The following is a 6,045-nucleotide window of genomic DNA, read 5'->3' as shown; positions in this document are numbered from 1 at the left end:
CACACACACTCACTCACACACACACACACACACACACACACAGATTTTATTTATTTATTTTTAAAATTGAATCGACTGCTCTAAAATATTATACATTAATGTTTCAGGAGTTTAGGACACATGCTTATTCAATAACTGTTGTATTCCCTATTTATGCTTTATTTTTTAAGATTAACTGTTCCTCCCCCCCAAGGCATTGTTAGATGCCAGTGTTTCCTGTCACATCAATGCAAAGATTTGATTTCAAAAACAGTATCATTGATATTGAACTATATCTTGTTATGATTTTAAATCTGCTTTTAACCTCAGAACGATCTCAAAGTAAAAAGAGGTGTTAAAGTCTGATTGTGCTGATTTGTGATTTGTGGTGGCTGTGCTTTAAAATGACATTTTTATAATCTTAACTCAAGTGATGAAGGATTTGGAAAGTCTGACAGTAATCAGTGTTGAATACTGTTAACCCTGCCTGTTTGAAAATGATTAATAGTTGAAAACATTAGAAATTTAGAAAAGTAATCAAAAAGGAATGAAATGTAATCAGTTTATGTAATCATCTTATACGAGTTATTTTGTGTTTTTCCCCATCAGAGCTAAGACTCACATTAAGAGATCATCTTTCAAAAGAAAATGTCACTTCCAGTTTAATATTTGCTTTGTTTCATGCCATTTCATTGTCAAAGAAATGTGGAGTTTTTCTGTAAGAGTTTGACATTACATAATCACATGTGTAGCTGATATGACCAAATCCTCTGCTTGATTTTTTTTTTTCAACAAAGTTACCATTTTGGTACAAAATATGTACATTTATAATAATCATACAGAAATCTGGAGCCTTTATAAATATCTCTCATCCTCTCAGTAATCAGTCTGACAGTCTCATTAATTTATCCAATAACAAGTCTTCCCACACCATAAATATGTTTTAAAATATACAAATAAAAAGCTAAAATATGCTTCAAAATATATTTAGGTAAATATATTTCTACTATTTTCTGTATATTTTTCTAAATATGTTTTTAAAAACATTTAAAACAGCATTTAAAAATATATTTTGCCCTCCATATTTCAGTCCAAGTAAATACAAATACATTTGAAGTAGAACTTTGTTGTCTATAACGTGTGAACATATAACACGTTTAAATAATATCTATCTATCTATCTATCTATCTATCTATCTATCTATCTATCTATCTATCTATCTATCTATCTATCTCTCTATCTCTCTGTCTATCTATCTATCTATCTATCTATGTCTATCTATCTATCTATCTATGTCTATCTATCTATCTATCTATCTATCTGTCTGTCTGTCTGTCTGTCATCTATCTATCTATCTATCTATCTATCTATCTATCTATCTATCTATCTATCTATCTATCTATCTATCTATCTATCTATCTATCTGTCTGTCTGTCTGTCTGTCTATCTATCTATCTATCTATCTATCTATCTATCTATATATATATATTAATCAATTGAAATGTTTTATTGAGCTTCACTGTTTAAAACTTATATTTAGCATGTATTTAAAATATATTTTGGCCAAATGTTTTAAGAACTTTTAAATTGAATTATACAGCAGAATCCTTGTTTACATGAATGCAGAACCATTTTTTTCTGTATTAATGTGACAACATAGTTTCTGTTGCTATTCTGTGTTTGTGCTTTTACAAGCGTCTACCTGTCGAGCAGTGAGCAGAGCTACACTAACATCCCCACTGTCATCAAAACATTGATGTTGTAAGACCTGCATGAAAAGCCATTGTCTGAGATAAATGGACAGGATAATTCCTCTGCTATCACACGTTCATGCTGTGAGGCCTATAAAAATGTCAAAAGCACTTATTTCTTGGTGCACTTTCAATCATGTCATGATGAATACACACAGACAAAAAGAGGAAATTGCATCGTTCACCTCTCATTTGCATCGGAGGACTGAATTTGGGAAAAAACAGAGAAGAGAGAGCAGAATTTTGCAACAAACAGTGAAAAATCCATTCAAAACTTTTTGATTTATTCTTAGTAAGAGGGGGGAAAGCCTCTCTCCATTATCATATGATAGTTTTCAGAATATGTGAAATAAACGTAATTATAAATGTGATTATTTTTAATGATTTATTACAAAAGGGTGCCATTAATGTAAAATACTACATTTTCTATCTAAATTTGTGCACTGTATAATTTGGTTGCATACTTACAGAGAAATCAAGCAGAATACCAGTGAAAGAGATACCTCTTGATTATATTCTGAATTACATAATTCTATGAATTACGTATAGGCTTATATTCTTAATTGAAGGGATCGTTGAAATATGATACACCATAAATTAAGATTGAATGATTTTACTCAATTGACCTACACGAATAACAACGTTTGAAATATCATTCTTGGAAATATTATGCAATATTATGCAATACCTTAATGAATTCTAATAATTATTCAATTAAATAATAAAAACACAAGTAACAACAAACTGGCCTTTTGTGCTAATTCTAGAGGTGTTCTTCACCCACAGGTCTCATTTTAACCTCTCAATTTCAAATGAAAATGCAAATCTAAAATCTGAATTACTGTAACCACAAATTCACAAAACCACATATAAAAATTGATAATTAAATTATAAAAATGATATCACTGATATCCAAAATAAATGAAATACATGTAAATTAGGGTCCCAAAAGGGTGTTTGTGTAGTGATGCCATTGAAGAACCTCAAAGAACCCTTCAGTGAACAGAAGCATTTTTTTCTTATTGTAAAGAACATTTTGAAAATCTAAAGAACCCCTTTCCACCATAAAGAACCCTTTGTGCAGTGAAAACGTTCTATGAAAGTCAAAGGTTCTTCATAGAATCATAGATGCCAATAAAGAATGTGTTTGGCGTGCATATAATACGCAGTTTTCGCGTGCATATGATACGAAATTTGTTGGCGTGCATATGATACGCAATTTTCGTGTACATATGATACGCATCTACCCCACAACCCTAAACCTACCCATGGCGTAGCATATACATATGCGTATCAATACCATGAGTTTTCGTTTTTATTTGCCGTACTATTTATACGCACTTTCATGAGATCGGGTTGTATAAACTGTATCTCAAAGCGAATGCATTATGCTATACTAAACCTTTCAAACAGTAAATTGCGTCCAGTTATCATTCGATAAATAAATATGGTCGATATGCATTTTAATAGGCCTAGTTACAAAATATAACTTTTGGGTTCTTAATATTATATAATATCGGTTCATAGAATGCAACAGTGACTGCCAACTTGATTGGTTCTGGGAGTATTTCTCCGAATCATTTTTACCATAGTGATTTTAAAAAGTCTGTGTTATAAGCCATGAACCAAACCAACCAGATACGAGATGAATTACAAAAAACAATTTCACAACAATTTTTGGTTTGAAGCAAAATGTGTATTTGAAAATTGGACAAAAAGACAAAGGTGTAGATGTAAAGAACTACAATCCCATGAAGCACTGCAAATGACAAACGCATTAAAAAAAGACGATACAGTAGACTGTTGATATAGAAACAAAATATTTAACTTTTATTGCAAAATGTGCATATTATACATACAAACATTTAATTTGTTTAAGAGTGCAGGGAAACTGACTCTAAATCATTTGCAGAGCTTCGTGAGATCTTTTGGCACGATTTACTTGTTGGCAGTTCTCTGATTGGTGGCGATTCTCAGCAGAATCATGGGTAATGTCGTTTTTCACAAGGAATTCCACCGTTAAGCATGATTATTTGAAAAATGTGTTTAATAATATGGGCTGATGGCTTCAACAAAAGATTATCAACCTCGTAGCCCAGAGTAGTTCTGTCTTTAAAGGTTTAAAGTTACTATTAAAAAAACTAACTTCCCTATAGAAAAAAAAATGAACAGGATTTTTACTTTGTGAACCCGAATGTTTCACTCTATTGCAGTTTGAGAGATTTCATTGCCACATACTGTACCCAGTATACATACTATGTACTACACTAAGAGTAGTATACTAGCATGCTTTTCCAAACACAGCCTATATATGTTTTACAAAATCAGCAGCAACATTCCAAATATTATGAGGTATTAACAGTTCTCAAAAATAATGAGCAATGTGCTATTGTCACAAGCACTTATGAATAGACAAATGACTCTTAGTCCCTGTAGGGATTTTTTTTCTGTACATCCCGTCCCTTCAAATGAGAGAGAGTCTCTGCCGCCGCAAAGAAGGAAATGAAGCAGACGAGATGAACCATTTATAGTCCAGCTGAAACCGAGCAAATTTTGCTGTACTGGGCCTGCTGATGAATCCAAGCCGCAGAGATACAGCAAGAGTATACGAAGGTCAAACAGACACAGCTGTGGAGAAAAACTTGCCATTGAAGACTGTTATTTAGGGGGCGCTGCAGACAGAAAACTGGTGTTTTATTCAGGTGACCAAGAATTACAGTTCCCCTATACTGTGTTTAGAAATCATGTACTGTACTGTACAGTAGGGTTTCCGTTTTTGATTAAATCAGGAATGTAACGTGGTTTGAGTGACACAAAGCAGCTGATGAGTGTGTGTGTCCAAGTAAAGTACCATATTGCACGCTCAACCTATGAACTAATTCCTCTTTTCAAAAATCTTTTTCATTGCTGTGTACCAAACTCACAATAAAGATGGTTGCACAATGCACTTTTAATGTTATCTGCATTGCAAAGTAGCAGCATTCTGTGACGCTTTCAATATGGCAGGTACCATTTAGAAGCAAACTGCATTACAATGCTGGGAGATTCAATCTGCAGCTTTCAGCGACAAGGGGGATCTAATAAAAACAAAACCACCAAATCTGTGATGAAATTACGTCTCCTCTGTACAAAGACTTCAAACGCCTTCAACAGCTTGTGACTGTTAATATATTATCCCAGCATGCTCTGGGAGAAAAGCTGGCTATAGGCAAACCAACATCATTTCATTACATCATTGCAGCTTATTGTGAAGCTAGCCATTTTGTTTAATAAAGGAATTATGAGTGATTTTTGTCCATGCAAAAATCACCTTAAATTGGCAGGGTGTTGCTATGAAGTTGCTAAGGTATTCTGGTGGGTTTCTTACAAAAATGTCCTTCCTTCAGTGTAAATTTATGGGATTTTTACACCTGCCTGGTGAAAATCATGAGTCTGATCACTTAGAAAAGCAATAGAACACCTCTCTTCAACAAACTACGCGATTTGAGGTATCATGTCTGTGATGCAAGATAGGAATCCCTAAAAAGTGAGTTCAAAATGAGGTAATGGGCTAAAAAAAACAGGACATTATAAATCTGTTGTTCTTGGTCACAAGACATTTCGTAATACTGTCAGCTGTAAAAGTATGTTTATGAGGTCATGTTGAAATTGGAAAATTGGTAGATTAACAACAGGATATGAAGTAGTCAGAAGTCAAACGCACTTCATGTATGATGCCAGCAACACTAAGATCAAGGGTTCGACTCCCAGGGAACACATACTGATAAAATGTAAACTTTAGAGGTACTGTAAAATGCACTGGATAAAAGCATCTGCCAAATGAATAAATGTAAATGTAAAAAATGTTCCATGTCGTTACCACACTGACTTGCGATTGCATATGAAGCACTTGGCAGACTGCAATGACAACGGCAACATCTATATGATACATATCGCAATACATATATTGCAATTCAATGTCATGATATCGAAATGTGATCGCGACTGACACTGAACCAAATGTGTGTGTGAATCGGTCAGTCTCTCTAATGCAGATTCAGAGTTTAAATTTAAAGGGATAGTTCACCTAAAAATGAAAATTCTGTCATTAATTACTCACCCTCATGTCGTTCCGAACCCTTAAGACCTTCGTTCGTCTTCGGAACACAAATTAAGATATTTTTGATGAAATCTGAGAACTTTCTGACCCTCCATAGACAGCAACGCAACTACCACGTTCAAGGCCAAGAAAGGTAATAAGGACATTATTAAAATAGTTAATGTGACACGGACTAACGAAGGTCTTACAGGTTTTGAATGACAAGAAGGTGAGTAA

The sequence above is a fragment of the Sinocyclocheilus grahami genome, unplaced genomic scaffold, assembly GCF_001515645.1.
Source record: "Sinocyclocheilus grahami isolate Dianchi unplaced genomic scaffold, SAMN03320097.WGS_v1.1 scaffold58.1, whole genome shotgun sequence".
NCBI classification, from domain to species: domain Eukaryota; kingdom Metazoa; phylum Chordata; class Actinopteri; order Cypriniformes; family Cyprinidae; genus Sinocyclocheilus; species Sinocyclocheilus grahami.
Note: the sequence above shows the minus strand (reverse complement) of the source record.